Genomic DNA, 11048 nt, shown 5'->3' on the forward strand with positions numbered 1-11048 from the left:
TGGCACAGCTCGAGACCTATACTCTCGAATAACAGCTTTCCTGGGCCGTCATCCGCTTTGCAGAATTGGCGTAGTGACATCCACGGCCAGATACGCGACGGTTCAGCTTAGCTGGGAGTATTACCAGCGGCGGTGCTGGGCTTCATGTCCATGTTTGTGGTGGGTATTGGGCGTTTGAGAGGACATGTTTACTCGTTAGTAGTACTTGGCATGTATGTCCAGCTGGCATGCGCGCTCTGGAGATCTTCAGCTGTAAATTGCTGCGACTGTTTTGTCGTTAAAGGAAAACTTAAGGCAAAAAATAAGTGACTCAAAACCATCTCTACACCGGCAGATTGCACTGTGAGTCACTGCAAAGCGTTTCCCTAGCTTAAAACATGACTACGTTTGTGAGAAAATCGCGAAGATGTTTCTGACTTCTTCTGTCATACATACACTCGGCTAAAGACGAAGAATACAGTTCGATTTTTATTTCGTACAATCATCTGGCTTTCCATACATAAGAGAAAACTTTTCCCAGTTCGCCGAAAGCAACACCGACATTAACCAGTTGAACACACGACCGCTATATGCTAAAATACCTATCGATAGATGGCGCCAGATTTTGTGTTGCACCTTTGTGCGCGTTGGTTCCTTGCGCCAGGTGCCATAGGCTGTGATTAGCCATTACAAGCGCCTTTATTATGCATCGTCCCCTTATTTTGTTTAGGCGCATTTGTTGTTTCAGGAATATTTTGAACCCCCCCCCCCCCCCCCCCCCCCCCCCCCCCCCCCCCCCCCCCCCCCCCCGTCAGGTAACCTCTTACTTTAGGGTCACTGATATATAGAAAGGTATAAATTAATTAATTAATTCAGAACAGCGGAAGGCCCTCCTCTGCGATGTTACTCATAGCACGCGCTACAGCTTTAGAAATGAACCCCTAACATTCTAGACACTGATGGCACCGTACATTATAATTACATAGCTGCAATTTACAAACATTAGACAGTTAATGGGATTTGCCTTAAAGAAATAGTTTTGGCAGTCTCGGCTGGATAATACTGCCAATGTTCGTGGCGTTTTCTCCTAAACATAGGCCTTAGTGGAGCCTTTGGTGATCTTGGCTGCCTTCTCAATGTCGCATGCGGCCGTCTAGAGCTGCCGTTTCCCATCAGTCGATTGCTTCTCTGCTCAATCCAATCCGCGTGGAGTTCCAGAGCTTGTCAAAACTAACTATCTCGAGATTCTGCAGCGAATTGCGTTGAATATGTCGCCGGAAATCGGAAGTTGCCGGGGTAGACCCAACGCGTGACTTCCTGCACGTCGTTGCTGGAATTTGCGACGACATAAAATGAAAAGTAACTTCACGCCACGCGCACACGCTGAGTGCTTCACAAAGACAAAACACACATGGAAGGCTGTGCTTGCCCGCAACATGCAGAACGAGAGTGCAACAAACAAAAGCCCCGCAGCTTCCCCGCGTTGTTGGCTGCCGCCGCGTATGAGCCAACAGCAAGTTTTTTTGACGGCTTCCTGTTCTGCGACTGTGGGAGAGACAAGGCAGAGAGTTGGAGGAGAGAGTGCCTCGTACACTATAAATCCCAGCTCTTGAGTGCCTTGGAATCAAGTCGCTCGAGCTCGCTTGTGACAACTACTAACCAGAAACAGTAATACTAACAAGTACTGAAGTATTCATCAGTCCGTGTGTTCCTAGACGGATAGTAACAATGATTGCGAACGTAAGTAAGCGCTTATTTTCCGCGCATTCTGAGCATTGGGCTCGAAATTTAGTTGCACTAGCCCGTTATTGCGGCTTCGATTCAAAATTAAATTGTCATCTAATTCGTTTAAACACCAAGGCATAGTTCGAGCCTACTGGCTTTCTCGTAAAATCCAAAACTATATCATGCAGAGAGTGAGCGTTACGATAATTATCATGAGGATGTTGAATCTATAGCAGCGCTTAGAAGCATCAAAATTGAAGCTGCATATTGTATACGCGGCTATGAGCTGTCAATCACAAAGAATGCGTTAAGCAGCAACGATATCTAAGGTACGCGAGGCTGCCGTACTACTGCTACTGAATCGAAAGGCAGGCTGATAATGTGCAGTAGGTGTGAGACGTGATTGCTATTAACCTTTCTCTCTTGTTTCAGATTGTCGTTGCTTGCATCTTCTCCTGCGTGTTCGCAGAAGAAGTGTACAGTAACCAGGGCTACCTGTATGACCGCTTTCAGGGACCGCTTGTAGCAGCGGCTGCTACACCTGGCGTCTCATCCGTGGAGCCCTTCTATGTAAGGCGCTTTTTATCTATACAGATAAATGACAAATAGCATTCTCTTCTGATGTTATTATGGCCCCAAGTCTTCAAGTTGTCAGACGTGTGTAAATATTTAATCACTCACAGCGGCGATGAAACGGCGGAAAATTGCTATCCTGAAGAAAGCTTGCGCACCGCGTGCCTTAAGCGCTTTTATAACCCATTGGTCTGTACTTCATGACTTTCAGCCAATGTTGTTGTTATATTGCGCTTTGCTTCAGTCGGATTCCCCATTAACAAGAGGTAGCATAATATTTTGAATGTTGGCTGTTTCAAACCCCGGTTGATAGGAGGACCCCCCGCTTGCTCTAGGAAGTACATTATTTTCTGAGAATAAAGCTGGAGGCTATAAAGTAGGCATTTTAAATCAGGAGCTCCACTGTTGCCAATAAAGCCAATTGCAACCAGTCAATGCGCGTGAGCTTGAAACGATCTGAAAGCAAATAAGGCTTTTTGGTAGAAACATTGCGGAGGCGTCGATTAAAAGGTCGTTTTGGCGCAAGAATGTTCTCGAGAAATATTTTTGCCATTGACGGTGTTAGTGTCAGGGATGCTCAAGTCTATGTACATTTTTTAACATAGTTGGTTTACTAGAGTATATTTGATTATTCTTCGCTAAGGAGAAGGTAACAAAACACCATTTGCAATGAGAAAAAATCTGCAGCCGCCGCAGCCATACAGCTTCGGCTACGACAATGTCGACGAGTACGGCACCCAGTCCTACCACAAGGAGAAAGGCGACGCCAACAACGTGAAGACTGGATCGTACGGCTACCGGGACGCCAGCGGCATCTACAGGCGGGTCACCTACGTCGCCGACGCCAACGGTTTCCGGGCCACTGTCGACACCAATGAGCCGGGCACGGCCCCCGGTTACAGCGCCGACGCAACCTACAACGCCAAACCGATCCGTGTGGCCGCCGCAGCCAAGTCGGCCTCGGCTCCACTTCCTGTCTACGCTGTGCCCCCGGCATACGCCGCTGCACACAACTTGTACGCAGCTCCTGATAATGTGTACGCCCTGCGTGCTCCGTGGTATTCATAACCAGAAATCTCATTCCGCTGCAACTACGTTGTAAACAGAACTTGTAAATAAATGTATGCAACTGAACACTCTCTTCCAAGTGCACTTTCGTTCAGATTGCAGGCTCCTCGAGTGTAGCGCAACTTGTGCGTTCTCATGGCGATCCGCTTTGGGAATGGCGGCCAGGAGATTAGGACAAACGTCTTCTAGGGGGAAAGGGCGGCTCCATGGTTTTTCAATAATTTTAGGGCCGACTGTACACAGTTCATAGCTCATAGTGAAATATTCTTTGAAGAATGCCCGAGAAGATTGGTTGATAGCAGGTGGACATCTAAGTTATTTAAATGCTTGTTCAGAAAAGTGTTGACTCCCAGCAGCTTAAAAAGAACAGAAAACTAAGCAGTAGTTACGGAAAACACCACTGTAGTTAAATAAGCAGCTCCAAACGACATGATAGAAATGCAAAGGGCAAGAACTGAATTATTTTGATAAAAAAATACAGGTTATGCAGCGGGGTACAGCTCAAGAAAGAAGCGGCTTTTCCCCGTCAAAGACCCCCTTCCAGACGATGGTGTTGGTTGAATCTCGTGAAACTGTTTGTGTGACGATGCAGGGAGTGGCAGATGAAAGAGTATAGTCCCCTCCTTGCATTGTCGGGGATAGTACCTTCATTGCACTGCTCTGCCACTCCCTGCATGAGCACGCTGCTCACGCCAGCAGGCTGATGAAAATTGGCCGACGCCGTTGGCTGGAAGGTGGTCCATTGACGGGAAAAGGCCGATTTTTTCATGACTTGTATGCAACTATAGACCTGTGAAGGAAATCGCAAACACAAATCAGGAGGAATAGGCCCATGATAGCTCAAGAGGCAGTGCACTGGGCTATTTGAAGCGAGACCTTGGTATCTTAGAACACGAAGCTACAAAAAAATATATACCGAAGAAAATTTCACACCTGAAGTGCGTAGTAAACCTGCAGAAATAAATATAGATCCTGGTAGCATCCAACAAAAATTCGATCATCATCATTTATTTGACCCTTAAAGGCTCCTGGGTGGTATTACATAAAGGGAGGGGGGGGGGGGGGGGGGGGGGGGGGGAGTTGTACATTCAACATGACTCACATTGGGGGGGGAAAAAAAAGAATTAAAAAAGGACAAACAAAAAACACACAAACAAAAGCATAAAGAGAAATAAAGTCACGAAATGAAACAATTTATACAGCAAGATAACACATCAGACGTTCTTTAAACCTTACTGGATCGCATTCAATGACAACAGATTCTGGAAGCCGATTCCAGTCTTCAATAGCGGCTGGCAAAAAAGATTTGTTAAAGGCATTAGTTGATCCGTGTAAACGTTGGATGCTCATGGAATGGAGTTGAATAAACGGGATGACGTGCGCTCAGGAGGGACTAGAAGGGACTCGCGTAGGTTAGGAAAATTGTGATATAATTTGTGCAATAAACATAAGCGAGAAACTTTGCATCTACGGGCTAGTGGGCTGATAGCGATGGATGACTTGATAGCGGTAATGCTGTGGTGAAAATCGTAATCTGAAGTACAATCGCAAGCACGCACAATCGCTCTCCCCGAGGCCGTACAGATATTAGAAAGGCAATGTGAATGAATTCGCGGTTGACGTTAGCAAAGCGATTGGAGGTCTGGTGGCTTAAACTCCAGGCGTTGACGTAAGAGTACGAGGTCGGCATTAAAAATTGGCCAGACAGAAAAATTCAATAATATTGTAGTCTAAAAGTGGTGAACTTATAGATACCACCTATGCGTGACAAATTTATTAAAGAAATATAGAGGGTAGATGCGAGCTTGGAAGGGAGGGGGGGGGGGGGGGGAGGTTCTATCTGCACAATAGATTTGTGGTGCTCTTTCCCAATAAGAAAATGGGGTCTGTTGAGGATTTCTCAAGAAAAATTTCTAGCTTTTAGGGGCCGCGTAGGAAGGGAAAGACTGCTATAAATTCCTCTCATCTCGGCAGCTTTTGCCTTGTAACCAAAATACAGAACTGTGATCTACTTTTGGCAAGCCGGTTCTTGCTACATGGAATGTCAAAGGCCATTTACAGACCATCGTATCGATGGACTAGGGCTTCGAAGTAAACGAAGAAAAGGGTGGGAGCCTTATATTTTGTCTTTTAACACCCACACTAGTGCTTCATGCGGTTGGTCTGTCAATCATTTCAGCGGAGGGAGGTACAGCTGTCCGGCGCTACCCTGGCGGTAGAAAAAGCACTCGTCCAGCAAGTTCTTCGAGCAACCGTAGCCAGTGGAGTCTTGGAATGAGGAAGCCACCCACTCGACCACTCGAACGAGATCAATAATCTCGTTGTCCCTAATATATGTTCGTCCTCCTTCTCCGGAAAAGAAAAATCCTTTCCATTCCGTCGTCAGCTGCGGATCGAAAGAGAGACGGCTTGTAACAACCGCAATAACTGACTGACGTTCTTCTGTTTACACAAAACGCGGTGAAAGCGTGAATTATTTTATACGTTTATTGTGTTTTAAACCAATAATGAATGAATGAATAAATGAATGAATGAAACATTTATTACTAGAGAGAGGTGGCTCTCAGCCACGATTAGAGAATTAGAAGGAATGGGGGTGTAGGTGCAGAATACACTTCTAGTCGGTCGTTTCCACGGCCTTAACCCTTTGAAGGTTTTTGCCGTATATGTACGGCGGCGGTTTTCTGTCCCGCATGGTCTATGCCGTACGGGTACGGTTTCGATCTTCCGTTTGAAATTTTGCGCCAAAAGAACAATGCGTGCTCACTGGGGGGGTGCTGCCACCTCTTAGGACTTACAAGAAGTGTTTGAATTTTGTGCTGCCTTCTTACGGAGATAAGCAGAACTTATGTCTAGCTTTAGCGCGGCGGCACAGACTGCGGCAACACCCCTTTTGTAGTTTTGGTTTCCCCGCGGGATCGCAACGTAGTCGCGCGAAATTTTAGTTTTCTTTTTGTCAGCACTATCTTGCAGGGGCTGCCGAAGTTGATTTCTATCTTTATTGGCGCTGCTCTTAGCTTGCTTATCACCGTTGCTCGCGAGGTATTCTCGCCCGCTGTGGCAACGCGCCTACGCGGTTTCGATTCCGCGGCGGGATCGCACCGGAGTCGCGCGAAACGTGTTTTCTCTTTGTGGGCACTGTTTTGCAGAGGCGGCGAAAGTTGATTTCTATCTTTATTGGTGCTGCTCTTAGCTTGCTTATCACCGTTGCTATTCTATTCTATTGAACATTTTCCAGCTGTGAGTGATGCTGTCACCAAAGTACTGTTCCTAATTTTTTTTTACTATTTATTTTCGATTATATACATTTTGTAGATTCAAGATCCGCAATAAAGTAATTTGACCACCTGGGAAAGTCTTCTTCAAAATAATTCGACCCTCAAAGGGTTAAGAGCCGCATGTCGTAATTCATGAAAGAGGAACATTGCAACTTTTTTTTTTATTTTGCGTGAAAAACCAATTAAACGCAGTGTGCGACTGACGCAAAAACCGCATAAGAAGCGCAGTGTTTCAGCAAGTCTTCTGCTTTCATGTTTGATACGAGGAGTGTTGACTGTGCACAAAAAAGGAGCAGATTAGCTGACTAGAATACCAAGGCGGTATGTTATCATTCATGGCATAATCATAGCAGGCCCACGCTAACAGCTCCTCACGGTGATACCTTGCACCTCAACCATGTTTTAACGTTATAACGTTAAGGCTTCCGTTCTACAGAAAATTGGATTCGTCGGTATCGCCACCGTTGCCGTCGGCGTTGTTGAGTGCAGAATTTGGCGGCGTAGGGTGGCCCAGCTGGCCACCCTCCTGCTAAGCAACCTATAGGTGAGCCACCTGGGTCATGTAACCTCTTCGCGCCATCACAACCTGCCCACTGCACTTTGAGCAAAGAGCAAATATATGGGCGTTAATCCATTAAAGCTATCGCGACATATCCTTAAGGCGGAGCTTAAATGTCCCCTGCAATTTCTGATTAGCGGAGGCCACGCTTGGTATTATTCACAAATGAGCGGACGGGCGGGAAGAGTTCTAAATGAGCTGACCGACTCAAAAACAGGCGGGTACTTACAGGCCGGTAAGCCCCACATACAGGTCCACATATAAGCGATTTTCGATTTATGAGGCTAGCAGGCTGTTGTCTGTCTCTGTAAAACTGAATGCTCAGATCGGCGATCATGGTTCTCGGTGAAGACAGCTGGAGTGTTTGAAATGCCTTATGCCGTACCTGCCAGTGCAAAAACTTTGAGCAGACATAGCTTTATTGCTTTTTTTTTTTGGAAAATAATAACGAAAATTTTATTTCGGCAATTCCAGGGCTGCCAGCAGTAGGCTGGACTCAATATTTTCGGTGAAGCTCTTTCGCTCCGGGCACTCCTTCCAGTCGAAAACCATATTGCGTTTTTCCTGGGCAGCTAGTTGATACACAAGGTGGCACAAGTAAGGCACGTCCCTCTCTTCGAGTAGGAAATCACGTGCTACCCACATTTGCACACCTGCAAAACAAAGAAAATTATTGGGTCACTGCATAGGCTCCATATGACAGCCAGGGTTTCGCGTTTGCTTGCCTTCTCTGCGCCGCTCACAACAGCGTAACTCCAAGGCGCCGAAGTAGCGCAGAGAAGCCAACTCTCCCGGACAATCTGGCTGTCGATTGCTGCCGTGAACCTATCGTTTTTCTTAAGGTTATCTTCATTTCAAAGTGTTTCGGTTCTCCGTGTGCGCGTATTCCGCAACAAGTTGCCTTCGTATCTACAACACGCAGTTTCATGACAAATTTAATCTTATTTTTGGAAAAGCGTGTTTTGTGCCTGCAACTTACAACAGAACGTGCCAACCATAAATACAGCGGGTGTTTCGGTGATAAAATTTTTTATACGGTTCTTTGTTGAGCCCGCTTAAGACTAATAAGGTGGCTCTCTCCAATAAAACAGCATTTTATCTATAATAAAGCGAGTTAGACAGGCAGAAGACGAGCATCATAATCGAGCAATCGCTGTAACCGATGCTGCAGAAGTGGCTCTAGTATGCTGCAGTGGCGCCTTTCTCTCGTAACTCGGACTCTTTCGGTGGCAGCTAGGCGAACTTACACCCAACTCTGGCTCCTGTAGGGAGCCTTCAGTGCAACTATAGGAAATGACACTCCGTATACTGGGTGTTTCAGTGAAGCTCACCGCTAATTTTTGTAAATAAGCCTCTTGAGGCATAAAGCCCATCTTTTTCGGCATAATATTATTAGCAGCCGCCGCGGTGCCTCAGTGGCGATGGTGCTCGGCTACTGACCCGAAAGACGCGGGTTCAAACTTGTTTGCCGCGGTTTAATTTCCATGGAAGGCGAAATGCTAGAGGCCCGTGTACTGTGCGTTGCCAGTGCACGTTAAAAAACCCCAGGTGGTCGAAATTATACAGGAGCCCTCTACTACGGCATCTCTTTCTCCGTAGTGAGGTGTCAAAACCGGTGCCTTTTTTTTCTTGTTTAACTTAATTCCAATGAGCGTCTTGCTTTAGTGGGATTTCTTGTTTGTTGCGTTGCTACGTACATATGACGATACAGCACTAAAAGCAACGTTTCAAAGTGCACAGCATTTTGCTCATAAATTGCTTTGAACCTTGTGATTATAGCTATAGTATGATACAGCTTTTAAAAAAAACAGCAGTTGCTAAACTTTCTTAAACAATCCAGATATCAAAACTGTACAGCTTCTCATTTTTTTTTAGATAACCTCCTCACCTAGGTAAAAGTTTCAACCACGGACTACTTTTACGTCGTGGAGGAATTCTGCGCGCGGAGGCTGAATGTGGGCGGAGCTTCACTGAAGACTAAAGCTGTATCCGACTGTACAACAGAAATGAATCACTGAATCACTGTTACAAATGGCAACAAGAGCGATGCATTCAGCATTTTTCACTCGTCAAAGGGCTATATTACTTGGTCGAAAACGTATATGCCAGAACTTCCACTGCTCCTGGGCAATAGCTTACCGAGTGATTTGGACTGAAGAACAGCACAGGACTCATAATTTGCATAAAGAACTCTAAAGTGTTCCAGAACTAGCTCCTCCTCTGCAAAAAAAAGAAAGAAGTTAGGGCTGTTTTCATTTTCGCATAATTGTCACCACCAGTGTAGACTTATTACAACATAAGTGTCGAAAATGCCACAAATCCCAGAAGCCGCGTGACTTTTCGCTGTCCCTCATATTTTCAGGGTACGGCAAAGGCTTACATACTTCATCCTGCTTTGGGCTTTGGACCCTGATATGTTGGTACTGCCGTGGTAGACTGCCGGTAAGGTTTTATAAGACACTTTGAAGTCAATAGAACCTAGCCGTCCCTCTAGAACGGAGTAAGCATCAGCAGTCCCGTACAACGCATTTACCCAGAACTCGAGCCTGTGCGCCACCGTCGTCTTTGCCGTCGTTTAGAAGGCGGTCATAACGGTCATCTCAGGCACTTTCAGCAGGACGTGTTGAAAGATGACGGCCAGCAAACGGACAAGTGTCCGGACAGCATAAGAAATCTCCTACTGCACGCCGTCAGATGTCTGCTTCTTACTAGCCCGCAATGCCCGGAAAAGCCACCTCTTTAGGAGACTTCTTTTTCTAGGTAGCATATGGAGGTGAAACTAGCGTGGCGGTTTCTACTTTGAGCTCGAGTTCAGTGCCGCGGTAAGAATCCCCACAATGTCTTAGACATATTTAACGGCAAAAGACACAACGGAAAGATCTGGCAGCGTCATTACGCAGTTCCACCTTAGTGGTTATCCTGTCATTGCGCTTTATTACATTCAGGCCCTTAAATCATCTAGCCTGCCTAGAAATTAAGCGTGTTAAAGTTAAAGCGTGTTAAACTTCCCTGTTAAAGTTTTTCTTCTGCCTAGAAGCTTTGTTGAGCCCTATGTTTCGCTGGTGTCACGACGCGTTTGACATGCTGTGTTAGTGCTGCAGGTACGCTTTACTAGTCAGTTTTACTGCGACTTCGAATGCATCACGCTGTGTACCGGTAATTTATCTAGCATTCCCTTCTGAATCAGTGAGAAAACTTTAGTACAGAGGTGCTATCGGCACCCGAAAAAAGCGTCTCAAGAGCGTCTGGTCTGTTCACCTCACTTAGATGCTTTTTACCAGACAAATTTAATTCAATACGGTACATTCCCGCTAGCTTACATCTCAGTGTAGGAAATTCAAGGACACTGCTCTATCAGGAGCTGTTTAGGGCTTTCTCAAAATTAATCAACCACAGTAAAACCCACAGAATTCTTCACTTTGTACAGGAAGGCACGCGGCAGCCAAGGACTGGATCTTTTTTCTCTATAACATTTGTTTACATAAAACCACCTCAAGGCCTCTGTTGATGTACGAAGAGTTCAGTTTATTCTCTTGTCACGGTTAATATACTTACTGACGACATGCTTAGCAACTATTTCATTCTTGTGCTTGTAGGCTTGGTCTGTCCTTGATACGTTCACCATCTTTACTCCTGTCTGCCTGTAAGTGGAGCACACATTGCATCGCATATTGAAGCTCCTTACTTCACTCTCTATCACACAGAAGAAAAAAAAAAGAGTAATTGGCTACACATTATTTTTTTTTGTGTTTTCATTGCCGGGAGGCGTAGAAAGATGATGATGATTATATAAAAAGACCGTTATACAGGATGTTTCACCTGAAATTTTACACAATTATTAAGAAGAGATTTTTCGAGTTAAAAGA

General features: G+C 45.6%; 1 pseudogene across 1 annotated transcript; it reads left to right on the top strand.

Moving 5' to 3' along the window:
• The first annotated feature begins 2101 nt into the window (after positions 1-2101).
• On the top strand, positions 2102-3345 carry LOC149324898 (cuticle protein 16.8 pseudogene; annotated as a pseudogene). The gene is made up of 2 exons (XR_016286640.1): positions 2102-2274; positions 2965-3345. The product of XR_016286640.1 is annotated as a cuticle protein 16.8 pseudogene (transcript).
• Positions 3346-11048: the final 7703 nt, after the last annotated feature.

This window comes from Amblyomma mixtum, unplaced genomic scaffold (assembly GCF_055824585.1).
Source record: "Amblyomma mixtum isolate Tamu unplaced genomic scaffold, ASM5582458v1 scaffold_122, whole genome shotgun sequence".
NCBI classification, from domain to species: domain Eukaryota; kingdom Metazoa; phylum Arthropoda; class Arachnida; order Ixodida; family Ixodidae; genus Amblyomma; species Amblyomma mixtum.